The sequence below is a fragment of the Puntigrus tetrazona genome, chromosome 23, assembly GCF_018831695.1.
Source record: "Puntigrus tetrazona isolate hp1 chromosome 23, ASM1883169v1, whole genome shotgun sequence".
Classification (NCBI taxonomy): Eukaryota; Metazoa; Chordata; class Actinopteri; order Cypriniformes; family Cyprinidae; genus Puntigrus; species Puntigrus tetrazona.
This window is the reverse complement of record NC_056721.1, coordinates 16,440,208-16,466,213: the sequence shown is the minus strand read 5'-3', so window position 1 is coordinate 16,466,213 and position 26,006 is coordinate 16,440,208. Positions and strand designations below refer to the sequence as shown.

Here is a 26,006-nt window from a genome sequence, read left to right as displayed (position 1 = left end):
TTTTAAGAGCTTTTTACATTGAATGTGATAATTATAATAACAATATCCACATCAACAGACCATAACGTCTGGGCTGCGTTTCCCAAAAGCATTGTAAGCTTAAGTTGATCATAGAACTATTGTTCTGGAGCTACGATCAATTTAGGCTTCTGGATTCTGATTGGTTGTCAATGTTATTATCTTTCATTAACTGAAAAAAAAATGCTTTTGAAAGTGTTTCCAACAATATAGTTATTCTGTTCTGTTATAGTTATGATGTTGACTTTGGTCATAGAATTAGAATTATGTTGCTGTTCTAGTTGTTAACGGTTGTTTTTTTTATTCTCATAAAACCAGAAAGAAATAAAACTTTATAGTTATCATTATAGTAACCATAATAGTTATAGTTTCTTATTGTGAAGGACCCTCATTTACATGAGAAGAGCAGTCAAGCAGACTGAATCAGCAGTCAAGCCAGATTCCTTTTAGTGAATCAGAAATATTCAAGTGTAACCTGACTTTTTAATGACAACTTCATGAAGTTCTTTTAATGAATAGTCCTAGAGTATGAATAACCGAGTTGAGCTGGAAGTGTTTTTTTCCTTTTTAAGATTCATTATATCCACATTGAAGGTTGTGTGTGATTTTTCCATTTAATAAACAAAAGGACTATTTCTAAATATGTAGTGAAGCATGAATTGGGACTCACAACTCTGTAGAAACATGGGTCTGAAAACAGCAACAGAGGATCTACAGTATAAGCTATAAAGGATAGGACGACATTTCTCTGTCCTTTCTACAAGAGCATGAATGGGTCTCTCTGACTCTTCGTCCCCTGATGTTACACTTAAAGTCGAGCTTTTCTTCACACGGCGACATAAGCACACACTCCTCTTTGCTTTTCTGCGGAAAGTTCTAAAGTGCACCCAGATCACCGCACCGCTGACTTGAGGCGATATTTCTCTGCTTTATTGACTTGACATCCTATGCGGTTTACCCAGGGGTCCACCTCGCATGGATGTGGCCTCTCATCTTCATAAAGGCCTCTGATGTGCGCCGACAGCATTGGAGCGCACAGGAGAGCGGAGAGCCGCCCTAACCACCTGACAACTGACCTGTATCTTAAATCGCTACTGATGCAATGTTTGCAGAACGCAGAGTCTAAGACGGGGAGCGTTTTTTTTTTTTTTCATAATTATTCTGCTTCTTGCTTTCTACAAACCCTCGCTCTTCTCACAGTTTCTCTGGGTTAAGGGTTAATATCAGAGACGTAGAAAGCCGCGGAAAATAAAGGTTGTTCGAGGGGCTACCGCCCACTCACTCCATCCCCGTAACCATAGTAACGGGGTCTCCACAGCATCTCCTCCATACATGGACATACAAATTCAGTTATTCATACGCACACACATGGGGAAACTATAATGGAGGGATGGAGCACACACACACCACTAACTCGCAACACAAATCTATCTGATGTTTTTCAGTTTGCTAGATATTATGCTCTAACCACACTCAATGTCAACAAGATGACAAGCATCCAGGAAAAATATTCACTCCCGTTGTCTTTTTCCATGTTCCGTGTAGCAGTAGCCGTCAGGTTTATTTATTTATTGATGTTTTTTCCCTTTCAGACACAATAAAAACAGAGGGAATAAAGGACGCGGTGAATAATTCAAGTAAAGAAGTGTGTTCATTAAGAGAAGAAAGGTGGGAAAGGGGGTATAGACATTTCTAACACAGCTCGAGGGGGGAAGGGAGAGAGAGGAGAGATGAGGGAGGGACGGAGACGCCTCGAGATCAAACAGATTCTGATTGAATAATGATATTAAAAATTAATCTGATGGTTATACAAAGAGAACAAGAGAAATTTGGGAACATGGTGTCTAGAAAATGATGACAGCATTTAGAGAAAATTAACTAGGGGAAATTAACCAGCTAGAGAGCCTCACTTTTATCTAGCTGACAGCAACATATGGCATAGCTGTAGAGTCAATGGTTCGTTAATGAATGTGCATACAAAGGTCAAGTTAGCAATTTATTATTAGTTACATTGATTTAGCACTTTTTTCATAGAAATAAAGAATTATATAAATGTAACCTCAACTACCATTTTTACCGATAAATCAATCAAACATGTAACTAAAATGAAACTGAATGCAGGTCTGTCAAGTGTGTGTGTGTGTGTGTATAATTAAGGTATCGATGTGTCCTGTGGTGTGACAGAAAAAAAACCTAATGCTAACGCTGAAGGTAAACATTTTTAATGCTATTTGTAACTAATAACAATATATATTTTTCTCATTTTATTTGTGTGTTGAGTTTTTTTTTTTTTTTTTTTACATTTTGTCAGTCACACTATAGGACACAGTCCAATTTTTATTTTGATTTGTATAAATCTATAAATTAAATAAATATTTAAATAAAACAATACACATAAAACAGAAATTGTATACAATAGGTAATGACCTTGCAAATTGCGAGTTTTCTCCAAGCACATTTTACCAATTCCAAAACACAGCAGATCTTAATAACTGCTATTAATTTTATTTCAAGTGATATATAATGGTCTATGAAGGATGGAAGGGGACAACCTCTATTCATGTGCGCCCAATTATTAAGCAGGTTTTATTTTACCAATAAAATGAAGTCAAAAATTATTAAAATTGACATTGGAATTGATAAATTAAAAAAAAAAAAAACAATAGCAGAATATCAGCTGCATAAAAATGAAAAAATATTTATCTATCCAGTCATTTCATTTAAATTGTGTGTAGATCTAGGTTAATTGTACGGCCTTGGATGAAGCCATGGATTAAAAATCAAGCATCTTTTCATGTTATTTGCGGAAAAAGTAAATTGATGTCAGCGTCTAAAAAGGAAGGTGCTTCATTGGTTTGGAACCAACGCCTACAGATTCACTGGCACAGATTCTTAGTCTCTTCATCTCAACTCTAAATGGGCCACATTCACTTTGTTAGTGTCAGCCGCAATGACATACTAAGCTTGTGGAACACCAGCGTTCATTAAAGAAACACCTCTGGTGCTTTGGGATGACGCATGACATGCACACTTGGCCGGTCACCCAATTACAAATTTCACCCTATTCCGACAAGCCAAGTCAACAACGACGGCTAATCTCTGCAGACATGAAGATATTCTACACTAAAGAGGTAATTAATATGACAAATGCTGCTTTAAAGAGCTTGTGGAGTGACATGCTAGCACGGGACAGATGTGCGCGGGGGGTCTAAACTCATAAAAGCCTATAGTGAGTCAATATTAACTCTGGTAAATGTAGCAATCATAGCGTTATGAAATTAAGCGGAAAACCCATTACCACTGACCTTCTTTCCCCTTCCCCCTCTGGTTTGCTTTTGTCAGGCACGGCTACTTTCCTGCCTCAGAGTATCTAGCAAGTCTCTCGATTGTCTAAATTCAGCCACGACTTTGACCTTCACTTTTGATTTTTCTCTTTTGAAATACAACTCGATGCTTTCCACCTGACTTGGTTCTCGATGTTGGATCGCTGTTCTCAGGGGCTGTCAAAAGGGTCGAGATTGACCTGATGAGACAGGTGAGGGTATTTAGAGGAGCCGTCTCAAGCTCTCGACTTGGATAGACACATCATGTTCTACACTGACAGACCTGCAATGGGGCATTTGACCCATTCAAAGAGCCAACAACAGACTGCTTTATGTGAAGGATACTAACAGGACTCAGACTAGGGCCTTTTTAAAAATAAAATCGATAAAAAAAGTTTTTAAAAAAGGCAGAAATGATTAAAGAACATATATTATAGTGAAAGATTCGATTTATTTACCAGTAAAAATTGTGGTTTAGGTCAGACACAAACATTCATACCCACCCCCAAAAAAACCAATAAATTTATTTGACCTAAAAAAACAAAAATAATAATAATAATTAAACAGACAAATAAATTACACAGACAAATAAACCCATAGCACAGACATTTTTTAACAATGAGAGGTTTAGAAGCAAATAGTAAAGTCTACAACCTTGTTAAGCCCAGAAAAGCATAATTATGTATACAACAATAACATCTGACCAAGCCAAAACAGCGTGTCACAGCAACACAACACAGAGGATAATTAAACCCAGTGCATCTCAGCACGGCAGCTCAATTAGGCCTTAATAAGGCCTGGACCACACAATTGCACGGAAGCATATCATTAGCATGCCGCATGCTGTAGCTGGCTCCCATCTGAGGGCCCCTGTGTGATGGAGACGGGGTACAGGCTGTCAGTAAATGCGCATGAGTGTGCGAGGAGGTGTTACAGGTCCCTTGGGCCCAGTGATAAGTGGAGAGCACTGGGGGGAGCGCAGCTGTCGAGGGGTTGTGTGACACGCGGGGCATGTCAGCCGCTCCCGAGGGGTGCACATACACGCCCCTCACCCTCATCACACCCAGACTGATGGACAGCCCGTCCACACCATCAGCTCTGACATTACACCGCAAAACACGCTTTACACTGACAGATCACACCCATTACAACCCCCATCAAAGAAGCTCAACAGGGTGCTAGCAACACTGAGATTGAGGTTTGATTCTCAGAGAATGTGCATAAAGTGTAATATGTAAGTGTATATCTATCTACGAATATATATATGCGTAGATAGATAGATAGATAGATAGATAGAGAGATAGATAAAGATGATCTTTTTAAATTATCTTCTTTTAGTTTCATAATTTATGTTTGGCCACTGTAGCCTAAATATGCATCTAATGTGCATATGTAAAATGTAAATGTATCATATGTAAATTTATAAGAACTAAAAATTTTATTTCTTATGAAACATTTAATTAATAAAACATTTTAATTAATGAAATACAAAGGTTGATTAAAAAACTTCAAATGACGTTCGAGCAGTCACAGCACCTAGCTACTCTGCAAAAGGTCATTTTCTATCAAGTCTCGCCAAATACACTTAATGACCATTGGTCAGCTAAACGAAATGCCTCACCCCAAACTCAGTCGGTTGAGTCACTGTTGCTATGTTTGTCTGCTCAAACAAACAAGACAGCACCATTTTAACAGAACCACAGAGCCAGTGTTTAAACTTTCAAGGCAATCAACCTGCAAATAGCATACTTCTACTCTACAATAATGAGCTGGGGAAAGAAGGAAGTATTTTAACACGGTAAAAAAAACACATCACCTTTAAAGTGACTGCCAAACGAATAAACGTAAAAGCAGTTACAAAGTACTTACCCTCAACTTGTATACAGGAAAACACTCAGCAAAGTAGTTAAGTCCATTAGACTATTCAGCAATTTTTGAAGCTATCAGCCATTTCTGCTTTGGATTATTCATGATGCCACATGACTTGTTGTCTCATTACCTAAAAAGCCTGATCTCTTTGCAGCGAATGGGAAAATTGATAGGTGAATTCTAGGCTCCACCTAATCTGTGCTAGTGCACTCATCTCATATGGAAATGAGAAGTATTGACAGGTCAAGGTCAGCCATGCTTTAGTATTCCACAGGATTTGCATTCAGTCAAGCGCAGCGGCCGTGCCTCGTCTCTGAAGTGCCATGGGCACGTACGATGAAAGTGAGAGAATATAGTAAAGAGATAAAGCATTTTATCGGAAGGATGCGGTGTGTATTATCAGATGTTCTCTCAACTGTGCCTTTCAGATCAGGAAGCCTCGATTAACCAGACCAGAGGAACCTCTCTACACCAGCAGGACCCATTAACTTTGTTAAAAGTTGCAAAAGCAGCACTTGCCTCTAAGTGCTCCTGATATAATCTAAAAGAGCACCTCGTGGGAACCGTGCGAAGAAATAAGCGAGACGTTGCCTGCAGGCTGTGGATGCGGGATCTGTAGGTCGAGTGAATGTGTGTTATGTAAAAAAAATAAATAAAAAAAAAAAATCAACTTGAGATTCTCATCTTCCTTGAGCCAGTGCCGTGCTGTATATTTATCACATCTTCACCGCTTCACCGTTTAGATCAAATCTCTGTCTTCCAGCAGTTATCATATGCACATAAGCCATTAGTTGCTCATGCAGCATGAACAAGTGAAATCGGTTTGAAGCCATTTGACTGTCATTCAAATGTCTTTGTCTGAATAGCGAGAAAATGGGGTCACGTTGGCTGTGAGAGTGTATTGTGAAATGCATACGGTCTGCTGTACTCCATACTGGGCACGAGTCTGCGTGGCGTCAGGGGAAGCTAAACCCGAGACGGGACGGACTGGTGAAAAAAACGCAGTGATTCGTTCAGTCATGCTCGAATGGACGATGGATTGCATTGCGGTCCAATACTATGACGCTAGCAAGGTGTCAATACTAGCCTGCTTGCTTTTTTTCGCACCAATCACCATGACAACCCTCTGACTCCAGCGGCACGCAGCTATACACCTCCCTTCCCCCATTTCTCCATCCCCCTATCTCTCTCTCTCTCTCTCTCTCTCTCTCTCTCTCCTCATCTGTCGCTACTTTCTTCTTGGCACAACTTCTGCATGTCCCTTATGTTTTCCACAGCACACGGATGGCTGATGTGACGTTACAGTCCAGGCTGTCAAACACTGTTAAGAAGTAGCTGTCTTAATATCTGCAACTTTCAGAGTGCAAAATGGATTCCGAAAGTATTTCTACGTAGAGAAAATGCTGAGTGTCAACTTTGGGATGTCAGAATCTTAATATTACATGAGCTGTTTTATATAAACCAATTCGAAGTAGATGTCAAAGTTACCTCACTTGCAGACTTTTTTTTTCCACCTCACAAAAGCAAGTTTATATCGCCTAGTTGAGACTTTATAACTCAATTTAACAACAAAAGAGAAAAAAAAAAGTGTGGGAATAAATGCCCGATTCTGAACTGAGGAGAAAAAAAAAAAAAAAAAAAAAAAAAAAAAAAAACTCACAAAATCGTCCATCAATCCATGTTTGCTAATACAGAATTGGATCTATACTACTCATTTTATATTGTATGAAGTTTGTAATTCAGAAACATTAAATAGACGAAAATAGCCTAAACATTAAAAAAAATATTATTATTATTATTTTTGTTACTTTTTTTTGTTTGTTTGTTTTTTTTAAAGTAAAATGAAGTGTTACTGCTTAGGTGTCACAATTTTAAAGAATATTTTTTAACTGGGGAAAATGTAGGACACGGATAAATATTACATGCTTGGTAATTTAAATAAATAATTAAAATTTGTTGTTTACTACAAGGAATTAAATCATTTTTGAAGAGTAGATAGACATTTTGTGTTTAAAACTAGCTACATCATGCTAATTTGATGGCTAAAAGTTCTTGTAAAAAAACAAATAAATCTGGGAGTTTTGCTTCTAATGCTTAGAAGAAAGCAATGAGACAGCAAAGGGCGTCACATTCATGCTCATTTGTCCTCATTATTCATATGCATCTGCTGAGTGTTCTGGAATTTTAATCAGTGCTCATTATTATCTAGACCAGAATAAAGATGAACATCAAAATATGTCATAATGCTTCAAGATGTCTCACTCACTCAGGAGGGGGTCAGTACTATAAATTCTGCAGGTCATGCATAATACAGGGATTAGCGGTTCTGAAAGATTTTGTAAGAGAATGACATATGATATGCGCTATTAACTTCTGAGCTCAACTCATAAAGTGCAACAGCAAAATGCAAAACTTTACCAAGATTTTTGGTCATTAAAAGCTATATAGTCATTTGATATGAGGATGCTAACTCTGCCAAAGACTAACACTTTTCCTGTATTCTGACTCTCCAAAAGATCCCATCAGAAGACATCCGCTTTGTGTTTTAAACACACAGTTGATGCCAAGAAATTCACCGAGAAGTTCAAGTTTTATCATAAAATCCATGTCAACAAACAGGCCTTCACCTGCAACCTTAAGATGATTCTTTCTGATCTTATTTCCCTCAGCAAGAGACAGATTAATGATGTTATGTGTTATTGCAGAGGGAACGGGAAAGCAAAAGGACCGAATTACTATCATCCTTAGATAAAGAAAAAGTAAACCAATCAAAAAAATGAATCAAAAACTGAATTTATACACACAGCTATTTTCAGTGTTGCCAACAGTATGTGCAATATGACGTCCTGTCTTGTTTGCTGGAAAAGCTTTTTCCGAACTTTTTTTTAAATGTCAGCCGCCCACACACACATCCGTTGTAATCTAATGAAGGGTGGGAAGATTTGTTCTCGTTAACTAGCTGTCTCCATCGATATCTCCAGTTAATCCCTCTTCCTCCAATTTCCCATTCTTCTCTACATTTCTTCTACTCCCATGCAAACACACATCCTCCATCAGAAACAGACTGTACCCACCATCCCAGTAATAAAACTCAAGAGACCAGAACTTCATAAAAGACAACAACAAACATTGCTTCAACCATACCTCTCTAAACTGCATCTCAAGTAGTTTTGTCATTAAAGTTAATAGATATTAATTACCCATTCCTCAACATGCAAGTTGAAATCACTCGCATGTAAATTTGCCCCAAGTCATAGCACCGTGTGTGGCTTTTTACTGCCTCTTCCGGGCAAATGTGTGTCCCTATGAAGGGATTTTTCCCTGGTGGCAAATCTAATTATGCCCAACAGAAAGTACTGTGGAACTCGATTTCAGACTCTGCGGTCGTAGCCTTTCAGCACACACTGATTCGGGCCCATCAAAGGCGACACGTTATCTCCTGCAACCAGCTCTGCCTCGGAGTTGTTAAAGTCGGGGTGTGGTATGACACTTCACTATGTTTGGGATCAAACGCAAGCAATTCGGTCATGATATTACTCTCTGGCCCGTCTTGTTGTAATGTGACACAGCACAGCGCGTTGCATTTGTCCTTATTCTATATAAAGCAATACATCACAGCGCTGCCCTACTGGGCAACTACACACACACAGAGCCAGTATATGCCGCATTCTTCTAATCTCTTTCGTTTTTCTCCCCAATCGCATCTGGAATCTGGGACCAGTGTGTCCTTTTCTCCTTTTTTTCCCCCCATGTCTGGCTATGTACTCTAGCAGGGGACTCAGCTGTACCCAGGCTCTCTAACTCGTCTCTCTTTCTCTCCCTCTCTCCAGGCTGATAAGAGATGACAGCGGTAGTTGGCCCTGATTCCTGGCTGAATCTCAGCAGAGCACACAAGGGGAAATGGAGAAAAAGAGGGAGAGAGAGAAAGAGAACACACAGGGATCTGCACTGCCCTTTCCCCGCAGTTACAGAACCGATGAAAAGCCATAGAAAGTGTTTGACTACACAGAGCTGACGCCAGATGAATACACTAGTGATTCTCTAGTGGTTTTTTCCAGGGTCTGGAACAAAAGATATTGCACTTGTTCTTTTGAAAGCTGACAAGCCAATAAATTAGATTTAATTAAATTAATATGTTTATTTTGCTATAATAGTTATGCAGTATGTGTGTAGTTAATTACTAGGACTGTCTAAATTATATCTATTAATATATGATTTAACAGAATTCAATCATTTCTATAATATAATATAGGATTTAATGAGTGTATATCATTATAACATTGTAATAGTATACAGCATAACATTGCATAGTATGTGGAATAAAAAAAAATCTATTTAACAATCACATATTGATATAAGCAATTATGCAGTATAAAATAAAATACATATTTTTAACAAAAACTTGTATTTAACAGAATTAAATTATGTATATTGCAAATTATTTAGTCTGTATAACTTATTTATTGTATAACAGTACACAGCATTGGTATTTTTTATTTAACAATTACATATATCGGTATATGCTGTAATATGTGTGGTTTAAGAGAACTCTCCACAAGCGTAAAGGTTTTTATATTGTAAAAACTGTATGTGCTACGGCCCTACACTAAAACCTACCCCATACAGAAAACTTCATACATTTTTAGAACACCATTTAGTATTTAAGACTTTTGAATTATGGAGACATTTGCAGTGTCCTCATAACCCACCTTCAAATTGTAATACCTTTTTCATACCTATGTCTTTAAACAATTTTGTGTCCCCATAAACCACAAAAACCAGCACACACACAGATAACCGAACAGATGGAGCAAAGACAGAGCAAGAGAACACCAGCACCATCTTCCCCCAAATGCAATTAGGATTCCATGATGGTCTCCCTAATCCATTCTGTCTAAGGTGGACGACTCAGGACTGGTCAGCGTATCGGACCCAGTGTCAACCTCAATTCCTCAAAATGAGTTTACCAACCTTCCATATCCATGTCATTATCAGAGACATTATCAGCCGCATTAGAGCAGATTGAGTTACTACCCTCACGGTGTATATTACAGGCGATCAGAGAAATCTTCTCTGGTTCGAGCGGCGGAGACGATAGCGGGAAGCATTCCACAGCACTTAACAGAGCGTGTGAGCCACAGCCGTAGCAATGGCAGCTTACATGTCACAGAAATTTACACTTCATTGTAGCTTCTTTTACACAAGAGAGCCGATGAAACGCATGTCTAATCCTTATAAAAATAAACCAGACAGGTGGCCTGACAGTGGCTTCACTGCGGGAGAAGAAAAACTGACAGAGTGTAAGACGAAATACTGGACTGAATGAGAAGCGAGAAGCAGACGTAGCGCTCGCCATACTCCGATAGTCTTAAGAGGAGTCGACCTGCACCATATACATATTTAGCTTTGGTGCCAGCAAAAGGACGTTTGCTAATTAGTGTCAGAGGCTGCTGAGATAAGCAGGGCGTTATTATCTTCTGGTTGTGGCGTGTGTGTGTGTGTGTGTGTCTGGTGCAGGCTTTTGATTTCATATGTGTGAGTGTGTCTGTATGCACTTTGTCACAGTTTATCACTGTCAGCGGTGACATTTTAATGGCTGCAGGCATCATCTTGCCCTGGCTCTGCTCTCTTTTATATACATATAAATATATGCACAGTCTGACAGAGTTCTCCTTTTTTCACACTTTTGGTAAGAGAAGCATCACTATTATTATTGCTCACACTTATGATTAGAGATCTGAACGAACCATTACCCCTAAAGTATTCAAATTGCTGCATAGCGTGTGCCATACTGTTTGCGCTACAGATACGAACGATACCTGAAATTGAGGAGAAGTGTGCTATTACTTTCCAACAGATGATAAAATGGCTGAAAAATTGCACAGAATGGTAATTAGACGGAGAATAAAAATATCCCACTTACAATGGAGGAGGAAACTGATGTATATAGAACGAATGGAATATAATAGAAAGCATAAACCAACCACAGTGAAGTCAACATCCTAGCAACCACCTAGCAAGCCAGAAATGGGCGTATGTGGTTGCAAATTAATTCTAGGTTGCCTAAACCTGAAACCACCAAGTCTTTATTATGTGCATATCAATGCAACCTACAACTGCCTATAACATATCAATACTCCAGGAGCCACCTAAAACGCCCTGGCATCCATATTGCAATACCCTAGAAACCAACAAGAACACCTTAGGAACCATATAGCAATGTCCCAGCCACCCAAAACCATCAAGCAACTAAAATTTTGTGTTCCAGCAACCGCCAAGCAACACCCTAGCGACTTTAGCAAGTATATATTTCGCAACAGTCTTATTTAAAAATCTTTACCAAAACCCACCCCACCCTTGCTTACTGCTGCTCTCACGCTACACATCATGTTCTCACTCAGTGAAAAATACATCACGGAACAAAGACAAAATTGATAAGCTAACGGACAAGACAGAGCAGGTTGAAACAAAGCCTTTTAACAAAAAATACCATTTTGTGGCTCTTTAACGTGCCATAACAGATCACTGTAGCGCCTCAGTTCAAGCAGCACGTGAACCAATCATCTCTTCCCCTCTACTAGTTATAGCATGAAATAAACATTGAAGTGGCAGAAAAATTAAGGAAATTTCAAAGGAAAAAGTAAATTACAGTTATTAATTATTTCATAACACATGACACCCAAAATGCTTGCAAAATTTAAAAATTCACCCCCCACCATCTCTCGACCTATTCTCTCATTCCCTATGAACCTCATTCCAGCACCATTCCCCTGGCTCTCTTCAAAGATCATTTCCTGTCCCCTTACGAAGCTCTCTCATTCCTGATGCACATCTTCATCCTGCATTCGTCCCGGAGCCCCACCCTGCCCCTCTCCCCTCAGGTCATCCCATTGTCCAAATGCATAATTACCTCATTAAGCTTGTTAGCGTTGTTTATGACCCTGTATCTTTCCCTCCAAAACACTCTTTTTCTTTGTCCCCCTCATTTCTCTCATTTTTCAGCTTACCCTGAATTTGCCACCGTTAGCACATCGGTTAAACACAACTCGCTTTTTTTTTCTCCTCTTCCTTTCCTCTCCACTTTTCCATGCCCTTTCATCTCGCTTTGCTCACTCCAAATGTGTGTATGCGGAATAACATCTCTCAAGTTTGTTGTTGTTTATCAGCTTCTTTTTCCCTAAAGTGTGCGTCAAGATACAGCGCAGTCGATTTTGCAGTGGTGCACTGCAGGAATACATCAACATCATAAACACAGACGCTGCTGGTTTTACATTCAGCCCCAGTTATCTCCCGTCTGTGACGCACCGTGCCTCACACGACATGCAAGGAGGAGAAAGTGAAAGCTGAAATACCTGAGAAAATGATACATGTGCACGCGCACACACACACACACACACACACACACACACACACACACACACACACACACACACACACACAGCTTGAAGGCAGAGTAAAAGCTAAGCTTAGCTTTGATAATGTTTCTAGTAATAAAACCATACTGTATCCATTGCTAAGAGCAAGGTATGAGGGAAATAAGATGTTTGAGAGCAGTTCAGTGGAAAAAAAAAATGTCACTTTTCACTCACTGGAGCATACTTAATGTGATTTCTCCAAGCAAGACCTATTCCTGGATGAACATCCTGGCCAATACTGGAGGAAATTTCCTATTAACCAATCAGATTTTAGAGTTAGGGGCTTAACCAAGTAGCAAAGCACCTACTAAAAAGTAGTACTTAAACCATGTCTCATATTGGCCGGAGTTCAAACTATTTCTGGGCCTGTGCCCACAATCGTATACTATCTGAGAAGGTACTTATTTTGAAAAACTGTTAAAAAGTATGATCTATTTAGTACAAATGTACTCAGATGTACTATTGTATATCCATTATTGTATCATTGTCGTATACCAGTATAGGACTGCTTTTGCTTCTATGTAGTAGAGAAGTGTGCAATTTCAAATGACTTTGTTGACATTTTGAAGCACAGCCAGTTCGATAATAATACATATACTTCCCTTATAGTATATGGAAAAACTGCACGCCCAAAGAGCATAATTAAGTGCAGTTAATGAATTTGGACACATCTTACGAGTATGATTTCAAATATTTTTTTCCCTTTCAAAGCTTAAAGAGTACATTTCACCGTTCATCTTTACAGGGGTACTGAAAATTGTGTCATTAATCATTTACCCCCATGTCATTTGTCACTGTCCCTTTGCCTGCCAAGTAATGAACGCTGCCAAGTTTTAGAAAAGTATGAAATGACATTGTCAACAAGGATACGCCATTTTCGTTCAAATCAACATCCTTGTTTTGCGGCTGACACAGAAGAGTATACGCAGTTTGCACCCAGCAGATATTCTCCAAAATGGTGCTATAGTGATGAGAGAGACACAAAGGTGACGAACTGTTGAATAACGCTGTTATTTTTGCTGTGTTTGGGTACAAATAAGTATTCTGAAACACTGATGGCAGATAGACTATTTTGATGATGTCTTTCATACCTCTCTAGACCTTATTATTTACTTGGCACAAGCTTCCCGGTTTTTAATAAAAAATATCTTAAATTATGTTATGTTTCGAACAAAGTTGGATTCAACGCATTGGGAGTCAGAAAGCGGTTTCGTCTGAAAGTGACTTTTGCTTGGGCTGTGCTCCACAGATCGCCAAACTTATTGACACTAGACAATGGACCAGCAACTTCATAAAACCGCCCTTCTGTGACGGCACCTGAAAAGCTTTTCAAAAATGGCACATGGCTTGAGAACACGCCTAAATACTAATGCGAGTCATGTGACTTTGTAATTACAGGATAGGATTATTATTATTTCATAGGAACATTGTTCCACAAGCAAGAATGTTGATTTAGAAAAACGTTCAGCTTGGGTAAATCACATTGTGCGTGGCAGCGTCTACATTACAGTGTTTTGTTAGTCTGTGGGCAGGATTGCTGATCATTGTCTGGCAGCAGAAGTGGGTGGTTTAATCAAACAACTTCACACTTCAGCAGAACATCACAACTGCAGCATCAAGACTACAATTAATGTCTAATTCATTCAAATGTGTGCAGTCGCCTCGTCAGAAAAAGGAACGGCTAAAACGTATGATTCTCACGATTCCTCTCTCTTGATTATCATCCGTCGGATTGCCGGCTCTGTAAGAGGGATGTGTTGGATCGCTGCTTGGTCCTGACTTGCCCCACCATCCCCAGGTCTTAATGTGCTTCTGGGTGGTTGGCGGGTGCGGTGTGAAATAAGACGACACAGTAGGTGAGATTAAATTAGCGGAGTGCATGGGGATCACACTCACCAGAGCACTGATCCTGCAGTAATGAATATATCATGCCTGACATAACGCTTTTGACTCCGCTAGAACAAACACTCGAAGCCCCGGGCCTGCCACACAAACCTACAAACACTCTCACAGTCATACCACTGAGGACTGAAACGCACTAGCTGAGCTAGAGCTAGAGCTAAAACCAGACTATAACCCCCCAAAACTAGAATTATCCAGACAAAGACTGATTAGACCCAAAATACCCAGATCCAGATAGATAAAAGGACCCACTTATACACCAATAACCAGGCTGTAAATTTTAATGAACTGAAATAGATGAAATGTTTAAATGTTAAAACATAAAAACATACATTTAAATATGAAATGTATAATAAAAATATTATTATCATCATTAAAATATATACATATAATAAATAAAATAACATAACCGTAAACTTTAAAACAATATAATCAAACTGTAAATCATAAGTGATCTGGATTTTGAATGGACCAACGGACAGTAGTGGCACGTAGATTATCAGGTACAGATCATTTATGTCTTTATGTATCTAGATTTGTTTTTTTTTATTAATCCTTCATTTTACCAGATTTGTCCTATTGATATGTTAAACTTCTTTCAGGAGTCCTAGACAAAATATAAAATATGATCTAGATCATTAAAATACTATAAATATAAAAATTTTTCAGAAACTTAAATTTTGATTTAAACATCAAACAATACTTTAGGCTGTGGCATTGCTCTAGAATCATAAACCTTCTCTGAAGTAGACCAAAAACAAAGTAGAGTTCTAAACCAAAACATACATGCATACATACATATACATATATACATATATATATATATATACTATATAACAAATACATATATATATATATATATATATATATATATATATATATATATATATATATATACACACACACACACACATATATATATATATATATATATATATACATCTCATTTACTAAATTATAACTATATTATAGAAAATATATATACATATATAGCCATATATATATATACATCTACAATGGCTGTATATATACATATACATATATATATATATATATACACACAGTCATTTACTTAATTTAACTAGCAGAAGATCTCCAAAGTCATTACTCAAGCAGACTGTCAGCCCACGGCCACAATATGGCCACCCATTCCAGTCCAGGTCATCTCATAACAAATCTTACAAACAGCAGATTTTCAATAAATGATGCATAAATGATGTAGAAAATGATTCACTGCAGCCGTTTAATCAAAATTCTAATAAGTTAGAAAAAGTGTCAAATTTCCATAATGGGAAAATCATAGCTACAAAGAACTCCCATGTCAATAGACTACACATCTCCTCACATACTCCACAAGAAAACAGAGAGACCCCTATACAGACAGCAGAGATTCACACTGAGTTCATTCATTTGGCCAATAATGTGTCTTTCATCAAAAAGAGATATTAAGAGGAATGTTTGTCAGACAAAGAGACAGCTTTATTTCAGCCGACAGTGGAAGGAGAATGCACTTGTTTTAGCACAGCTGCATTTTTTTGTTGCCAGTCACATCCTACGCATTTCGAATAAAAAGTGTTTTGAACAACTTCTGCTGTCAAAATCAAGCAGGTTTACGAGAAGATGAAAAGCCCGAGAAGGGTCTGAACTTAAAGTTGACGATGTGAGTTTATTTTGATTTACTGTCAAATTTACGCCTGCTTTTTGGTGATTAAATCTAAAGAACCGAGTGATTTAAAGTGACCTCTGTCAGCATAAGTTAATTTCATCAGCAAATTTAGGACCGACTGTTTCAGACGGCTGCGTTACGTCCTCAATTGCATGATTGGCTTCATTTTGTGAGGCTTTCCATGTGAGGTTTAAAAAAAAAAAAAAAACTGCAATTCATTTTCAAGAACCCATTACTCTGATTGCAGTCTAGAGAAGTATTTTTCCTGGCAATGTATGAATAAAAATAAAGCCTTGAAGAAGAAGAAAAAATCACTTGTGAGTGCTGAAAAGAACAATAAAGAGGATTGATCAAAGCTTGACATCGCTTTCTTGCTTATCTAATGCTTTTACAGAAAAATTGACATTTTTACACAGGGTTACAAATGATATTCAGTCTCCACGCAGTTACTTTCTCATCTTCTCTCTTGATTCCAAATCTCTAGAGGAAACGCCTTCACCTTCTTAGCATTTTAAGGTTTTCTGCCGCAGTCCACATATATAACGGGTGGCAAAAAAATCGTTTGCTTAAGTCATACTTCATTTATAAATTTAATTTGGTGACATTCGTTTAATTAAATAATACATTATCAAAAGTAAAACAAGTTTCAAAACCAGACAAAAGTATATTATATACAAGTATATAACATTTTAAAACCATTTTGAACAAGTCACAAAAATAATTGGTATAAGAGTTACTTTTGCTCTTTCTATATAATATTTATGTTGGCAGCTTAATTCTACGTAAATAAAATAGCTAAAGCAATAGTATTCATATATATTTGTATATGTGACCCTGGTCCACAAAGCCAGTCATAAAGACCCATTTTTAAAAATTGAGATTCATGCATTATTTGCTGAATAATTAAACTTTCTAGAGATGTATAGGTTTGTGATGATAGGACCATATTTGGCCGAGATGCAACTATGACTTTTTTTTTTTTTTAATCAAAAAATTTAGAAAATTGCATTTCAAGTTGTGCAAATGAAGTTCTTAGCAATGCATATTACTAATTCAATATTTAGTCTTGATACAAGCGATATATGTGCTACTTATGACTCGTACAATTCTAAGCCACTGTGCATCTTCTTACATCTTCTGAAAACTCTAGTAACTTATAGTCACTTTTCCACCCATGTTAGTACTTATTTTGTTTCGTCATTGTGCGCTCTTTAAATCAACCTAATGCATCCTGCCCCCCCTCCTTGTCGTCCTCCGGGCTCGTCTGACCGTCTCTGTCCTGCCACTGTCATCCCCCTCCTGTCTGCAGACAGCGGCTCCGACCGCAGCCACTACAAACGGTTTTAACTAATGTGTCTGTCTCTCTATGGAGGTCGACTCCATCAGCAGAGTGGCAGCAGTAGGTTGTAAAGCTCTCACTACCGCATGGGTACTTAAAACAGGTGTTACGGGGGGATTTTTTGCCCGGCGTGTGTGCAGGAGCAGGATGTGCCAGCGACACCGAGGCCCTGAGGCGATAACAGGTGGCTGTGGAGACTTGAGGGCTGTGCCGTTTCCCCCAAGAGCTCCTCTGTAACCGGCACATCCACAACAGATGCTCTAAATCAGAGAGCTGCGTTTATAATGTTATTCTTACATGCTGCTATAGATACATCTATATTAACGTGGATATGCATATAAGAAATTGTTATAAAAACAGTCTCATGCTTGAGGCTGCATTGATAAAGGCGGTAATGTTGTAAAATATTCCTACATTCAAATTGAAAACATTTCTTTTAAATTGTATTTTAAAATTGAATTCATTCCTATAACGGCAAAGCTGAATTTTTAGCATTTTCAGCGATGCTTTAGAAATTATTCTGATATGATGATTTGCTTCTCAAGATACATTTCTTATAACTATCAATGTTAAAAAAACTGCTTGTCATTGTTGTGGTGCTGCCCTGTCATTTTAAAAAGTTTAAGGCAATTTTGATTCATTACATTGATCGAAAGTGACAAGGACATTTACAATGTTACAACAAAAAACGGTTCAAATAAATGCCGTTTAATAAACTGTTCCTCAAAAGATCCCAAAAGAACGCAATGTATCACTCTAAAACACTTTCTATAGAAAGCAACAAAAACCTTATCAACACAGATTATTGTTTTCAGTGTATTTCTGATTAAACAAATGAAGATTTAAAAAAATAAAGAAATAAATACCGTAACCACTTCAAAGTTTTGGCTACCAAAACAGCAAAATCTGTGTTTTCGCATTGATCTGGATTAATGTGGAAGTAGCCTATGATAGTGTTTCAGATGTCAAAACGGATGCCAATAAAAAAAGAGTGATGGCTCTTTTTCTCACTCCTCCTTTTAATAGACCCCTCCCCATTCCTGCCCCTTCCCTTGTTGACCTTGCACCCATTCTCTCTCTCTCTCTCTCTCTCTCTCTCAACATAAGTGCACATATATTATCGTCGCACACAACGGCTTCTTCTGTCAAACGTGACCCCGCCCCTATTTCTTTCCTTTCATCCCTCCTAAATCTCTCCAGCCCGTCCATCCATCTGTGCACATAGCTCAATTAAAGCCTCTGCCTCAGAGGAGAAGATTTTGCAGAGGCAGATCATATTTTTCCATGCAGACATGCAGTTTATATGGTACAGTAAAAGCAAGAGAACCTAGAGTGTGATGGATGTGGAGCACAGAATGGAATCACTCTGCACTCTCATGACCCAAGCACCTGTGAGCCGTCTACAGACACCTTGTCAATAATCAGTTCTGAGTCATTTATCTTAGAAAGACACAAGTCATTGTCAGTCAGCGACAGGCAACTAGCCAAAATTCCTTAGCAGGGACATAAACTGAGGCTAAGCCACAGTAAGCAGCTCAACAAAACATGGTAGAAGCACGGTATCCTTTGAATTACCTTGCAACGCCACAGAATTACAACGGTTTTAAAAACTGCAACACATATTCAATAAAGAGCTCTACTCGAAATGTACAAAAAATGCATATGTTGTTTAACATAATATAATTACCCTAAATTATTAATGTAAAAGTAAATGAAAAATTATAAAAACACTGAATTTTTATGGTATTCTTTGGAATATTTTAGAACACCACATAAATGAATATGATAATCATTGTATCATGGTATAAAGATTTCCCTGTTTCGAAGGGTTACAGTATTTGTTAAACTAGCATGTAAATACAATTCACTTGATATGAAAGTCAGTGTACCATGGTATATCCACAGCACTTTTTAACGTTAAATGAAAATTTGACAACAATATCATAGTATCATGCCGTTAATTTTAAGCCCCTTGGGCTGACATGTAAATATAATCATTTGTGAATATAAATTAAATATCGTTCCATTTTTCCACCATACTTTTGCAAGAACAAATACAAATCTGCAATAATATTAGCTATTCTATTCTTTGAAGTACTTGTAATACCATAAAAATAGCATGGATATGAACATTATGTCTATAATATAATCACTAAAAGACCTACCACGGTGCTTTTGTTTAATATAACAAAATAAAAATCTATACATATACATAAAATATGTAAAAAATTATATATTTGCACCATTACCATTTTAGTTTTTTTGTTGTATTTAATATATTTTATATATATTCATATAGTGCGATATGCGCTAAACTTTGCTAACAGTGCTAATAATTCGCAACCTGGGCTCTGAGAGCGAGACCCACCCTGAATCAAACATGCTGGCGCACGGCCAGGTAAGAGCGTCTGCATTTAAAAGACTGAAAATAAATGCAGGCCCCACCCAACGCTCTCACGCTCATATATTTGCTATCGCCGCCTGCCCCATCAAAGCATCATTATTTGTTTTCAGCAGCGCACACACACCAACACGCCACTGACAGGGGCAGCACTGCGGACCACCAGTACTCTCAACACCACAATACTCTCATGGGTGATTAACACAATTACACGGCCCGGCAAAACCAGGGGGAGGGAGGACCAGCCATACAGATAAAACATCAATTATTAAAAACATCACAGTGATAACAAAACGTGCGCTTTCAAACATTAATGCTTTAAAAGAAAAACTAAAGAAACGGTTCCGATTGAAACGACAGCGAGCCGTTGGTTTTGTTAAGCAAGTCTTTTTAAACATCTACAACAAATGTTTGCATTAGGTGTAGGTCAATACAAGGCTGCAAAATGCAAGCAGACAATCGTATGCAGCAAAACAGGCACTAATATTCAAAGCAGTCCCGTGTTAAAGATGAAAACAGAAGAGCCTGTTGCTGATTTCACATGGGATGTGCGCAAATCCACCAGAGAGCCGTTTCTGTTTACGAGACAGGGCAACTCGAGGAGTGAGACAATGTGACATCGCAGAAAAAAAATGAAAAAATTAAAAACTAAATCTTTCAAAAAAACCATTCAGAAAAATGCCATTTAAAATAACCAAATTGCATTAAACACGCTGAAGTTCACAAAATAAAATCTGCTTTTTTCCCCACACTTCAAAGGTCTAGTTGTAACACGAAAAAAAAAAAAAAAAAAACCCACATTAATGCAATCATTTCGAACGGAACGGCTCTAGTTCGCAAGACCACACAGCAGCCTCACCGCTGCATCCCTGCACCTCCGGTCTCAAAGGTGTGATCATCAAACCACAAGAAAAATCAGCAAAAGCAAGCCAATTCTGTTTGACATCCGTCAGCCTCTAAATGCTATTGACATTGTCACTGACAGCCTTCTCCTCTTACCTCTGCTGTTCAGAAAAGGCTTCGGGTTTCCGTCCTCCTCTGGCAACTCTGTTGTTTTATCTGTCCCTGAAGGTTCTTGTGTCTCCTGCTCTGTGTCAGATTGATTGTGGCCTCTCTTCACTGCTGATGCTGCAGTGCGAGGAAAACACACCCTCTCCTGGCTCCCTCGCTGCCTCTCCCCGTCTCCGATTGGCTGCCGTCAGGAGCCAGTGACATCATCTTTTTTTCTTCTAGCTCCCTGCCTCTTTTTCTTCACTCTCCTCTTCTCCTCCCTTCCCTTCCTTCTCTGACCATTCCTTTATTGTCTTCATCCTGATTTGCACTCTGCATTCCCCTGGTGCCAGATGAAACGTGTCCATAATTTGGCCGCTGATTGGCAGGATCTGTCAGAACAGGAGGAGAGATTCAGTCAGGCAGGGGAGGGATGACATGGTAAAAGGCAGAGAGCTGTTTTACGGCACCATTAGAAGCTTATTGCTTTTGGTTTGGTGGGTGCGAGTAATAAGGATGAGAACTATATGTTATGCTAATTAGTGCATTGTTATGCAGCATTTGTATGGTGGCACAGGGAAAGCTTTCGGTTTATCCCTCTCTACAGCCTCTCTGTGAAAGTGGGGGATGAAACATGGAAAGAGAAGATCCTGGACTTATTATTTTGTGTGTATAATACACACATATAGTACAAAAAAAGTAAGAAAAACACCACTTTCTTAATCACCATTACTGTAAAAAAACAGGCTTGAAAAATGTTTACTTATAATAAACATACTTGTCTGTGAAAAGAAACGCATATTTATATTAATATATACTTTTTTGGTATAATTGTTTTGTAATCAAAATTGTAGTAATTTATTTCAGTAATTTCAGTAATTTATTATATTTTTCTTTTTTTAAAGATATGAAATGATTATTTATTATTAATAATATACAAACATAATATAGATAGGAAGCATGACAAATATGGAAATATGACAAGACCAAAAAATAAAAAATTGGCTGTTAAATAAGAAAAGAAAAAATACATCACTGCAAAATACTGTATTTTAAAGACGACACCTTAATACATCAAAAATTATATTTTTGTTACAACCTCTATATCTATTTTACATTTAAAAATTATATATTATAATACAGTATATTTTATTTTTATGTCAGTTTTTCAGCTTGAAGCATAAACCTTACTAAAGCCAACAAATATGTTATCATGATATAATTTTAGTTCTCTTAAAGTTCCATTTTATATTGTAAAAAGTAATATTTAAAAATATATATATTTAAAGCATTTTTACAGTGCATATGGACATTATACGCAAACAGAGCAGGAAAATATGAAAAACTCTGCAACAGGAACCCTTTCATTTACGTCCCCCCTAAACTTTTTTTAACCATTTTATTTGTGAATGAAATCACTTCTGGGAGATTGAGAAAAGTAAAATCTGTTGAGCCAGTCTTGAGGCTGATACATTGTGACTAAAGGAGCCTTTTACTCAAACTAGCGCACGGTTGAATGGCAAATGAATCACGCACAATTTGATTCATGAGGAAAGGGGACTCCATGCAAAATGGCAGATTTTTGTGCAGGTTCAGACGGCGGCGTGCAAGGTGAAAATAAGCAATCAGACGCTCCCATCCCTCCATCTACACAATCACCCTGCTCAGCATGCAAGCTCATGCAGACCGGTCTGTATAGGTATACAGTAAAGGTCAGCGCTCGTGAGTTAGAATGAATCTCTTTGTTATATGACATTATCTGGCTTTGTGTTCATTCCTGCAGGTGTCTCATGACACACGCGTGCTGAAAAACACCAGCCGCTGCCCTTTAACCGGAAACTAATGCCCAGCCTACTGTTAAAGGACCTCGATTTGTGACAGGTCCATGAACACATCCCGAATCGGGCAGGATAAATGAAGCTTGAAGGTTCGTCTTCAAAACCTTGCGCAGGGAGTTGCCAGTTTGCATTAATGACAAGAGCTCATGCAAAACAGCCGCTTTGAATAAGTATGATTTGCAAAGGCTACAAATAGAATGTCAACCACCAAAAACCAAATTACAGCGTTATAATCAAAAGGACGATTTAATGGGAATTTTTGTATTAGACAGCTGTGCTCTTCTCTAAAATAGTGGCACTCCAGAGATGAAGCTAAAGTGGTGGGGAAAAAATGAACTGGAAGTGAAAACATTCGATGCTGTATTTCTCTGCTCTCGTCTGCTATTTAGCAATTTTTCATATTTTCAATTTTTGTATAGGCAAGTCAAGAATGACGCAAAGATGGGAGATCAAAAATGCTATGCAGATCACATTCAAACCTGCACCCCCACAAAATAGCAATTTAAGAAACTTTTGTGTAGCAAAGAAAGTTATGACCTATATATTTCATAATTCACCACACTTGAATAGCGGAGCACAGATCAGTCAGAATATGCTCATTATATCCAGAGAGGAATATTTCAATAGCTGTTGATTGTGTAATATATATATTCCTATATACTTTAACCTTAAAAAACCCTAATAATTAATACATGTTAATGTTTGAACGGTAAACTATTTTAAAACGAATCTAAATAAAACCAATTCACAAAGGCTTTGGAAAACTGACAAAATACTTAAGGCACTTCATGTTGTTGATAAATTGAATTTTCTGTTCTATATAAATTATTTTTTTATAGTATAGTACAGTATCAAAGTAGTAAAAGATTATTCTACCTAAAGCAATGTGAAAAACAAAATAACTACCTAAAATGAATGAATGAATGAGTATATATATATATATATATATATATATATATATATATATATATATATATATATATAAATTGCAATAACTTTTTACTGGATTTTAACCAAATAAATGCAGCCTAATGCATCTAATGCAAAATGACATATGTAGTGCACGTATTATGCATTTATACAATTTTTATATATGTAACTACCGCACAATGACTTATTTTCTGCAGGACTGCGAACCTGCATCACGCACCCTTAAAGAAAAACCGGTATTGGGATTGCTTCTAGGAAAAAAAAAAACTATGCACATTTGCACAAATTGCAATTAAGTTTCACATATATAAAAAGGTAATGCAAATTTAGTCAAAATTAAATTTATCCAAATCTGCTTCAGTAATTTTATTTATTTATTTTTTTTAACTTACATTTTTTTTAAACTGTGCAACTGTGTCAACTATAAATGTGGCACTAATTGTAAAAAGTTTAAGCACTCGGGACTTTTGGTTTGTCAATAATTCATGAGTTGGAGAGAAGCCACTGAGCTCTGCCTCCATCATTACCCTTCAATTACTCAGTGATTAGCACTAGGTCAGACCATCAGAATGACCTCACGCCCCCTTAATGAATTCAATTAATCTATTAACAGCCGCAAAACAATCAGCGACCCCGAGTGGTCCCGTGTTGTAACATGCATTTAAATGCAACCTCTCTGTCTGGAAAAACATCAGGTCAACTGTTACCGATCCCATCTGCCTTTTAGATCTGCAAAAAAAAAAAAAAAATCTCATCTCTTCATTATTAATTCAGTCTCTTGGTCACAAATGCAGACAAAACAGCACAATTGTTTCATCCTGTTTCTCTCCTCAGGATCTAAAGTGGGACAAGCTATGACGTTAATCTCTCTCTCTCTCTCCCTAGGTCTTTGGTTATTGTGCTGAAAATGAGTGAGAGAGATGAAGATAAAGGGAAAAGGAGACCAGAGATGAAGGCAGGAAGAAAGAAGTCAGCGCTTGATGATTTATAATGGCCACTGCTAGAATGCAGAGTCTGTTCATAAGTTAATTTGACTATGAGGTCATGCCAGCCGCAGCGGTGTCTGTGCTACTGGAAAGAGGTTTTCTCAGCCTCTGATTTGAGCTGAGACTCCCAAACCATTTCCAGACGGATGAAAAGCAAGTGAAGCAGAAGAACAAAGGTGAGAAAACACTTAAAAAAAGGCATCATTTCGGGAACTGTCGAGGGATTCATTGAACAACCGGTGAAAATGTGAAAGATGTCGTCACTAAAAATGCAACCGTTAATTCAAACACATCAAGTTTTCACATACTGTCAAGGAATTATCTACACATGGAAAGATCTAAAATTATACACCGAAAAACATCTATGTACATCTCAGTAGCTCTTAATTGTTTCCCCTAAACAGAGGCACTGATAATGTTGTGACATGTGCATAATGGTCTAAAACTAATTGCAACATCCTCTGCAAACAGTGGAGCTATTCACAGCTTAATAGAATAGCATTAAATGGGACGTCTGTTCAGGAAATGATCACTCACACGATTCAAGGTTAAAATATACATTCTCATTTAGGAGCATGAAGTTAATTGCCTTTCAGTCGGCTTGAAAAATGAAGTAGCCCATTTATTTCCTTCCTTATCATTTCTCCAGGATAGTCAATATAGGAGTTGATTTACGCACACTGCAATATGCTAAAATTGCCCTGGCTTTCCCTCAAAAAAAGCCACACTTCATTAATGAACTGGCCTTCATTTATCTTTTTACATTTATCTGTATACTTAAGATGATAAACTCTCGACAACTGAACAACATTGAGAAAATCGTAAGAGCACCTTTTGCACAAATGCTTTCTCCACACCGCTTGCATTATTAATAACTATTGATTTGTTTATCGATCAGGCAAAAAAAAAAAAAAAAAAAAAAAAAAGTTTTATCAAACATCATGCATATAGGTCACCATAACAGATTCATTTCATCCTTAATGTTTTCAATTATAAGAAATATTATGTAAATTTAATAAGATGCACTCCCTCTGCTGGCCAGCCTGAATTGCAAAATCATAACTGATTAGTCAAATGTTAGTTCAGTCTGTTTTCAGTCTTCTTTCTACAGGCAAACAGTGTACGGTATTAGTTTTAGTCCGATCTTGAAAATTCTCTTTTTATAGCAAGTCACAATCAATACAATTTTAACAAGAACATCTACTTTAAAAAAAGAAAAAAAAAAAGCTATTTGTGCAATAGTGTGCAGTACGTATCATTTTTGGAGATGCATAATTTACATCAGTTATTGGTAAAAAAAAAAAAAAAAAAAAAAAAAAAAAAAAAAGA

General features: G+C 37.4%; 1 protein-coding gene across 1 annotated transcript in view; it reads right to left on the bottom strand.

Moving 5' to 3' along the window:
* l1cama (L1 cell adhesion molecule, paralog a) overlaps positions 1-21,093 on the bottom strand; it is a 44,959-nt gene extending 23,866 nt beyond the window's left edge. The window contains 1 exon segment of the mRNA XM_043224303.1: positions 20,933-21,093. The gene's annotated coding sequence lies outside the window, so the exon portion shown is untranslated.
* Between the last annotated feature and the right edge of the window lie 4,913 nt (positions 21,094-26,006).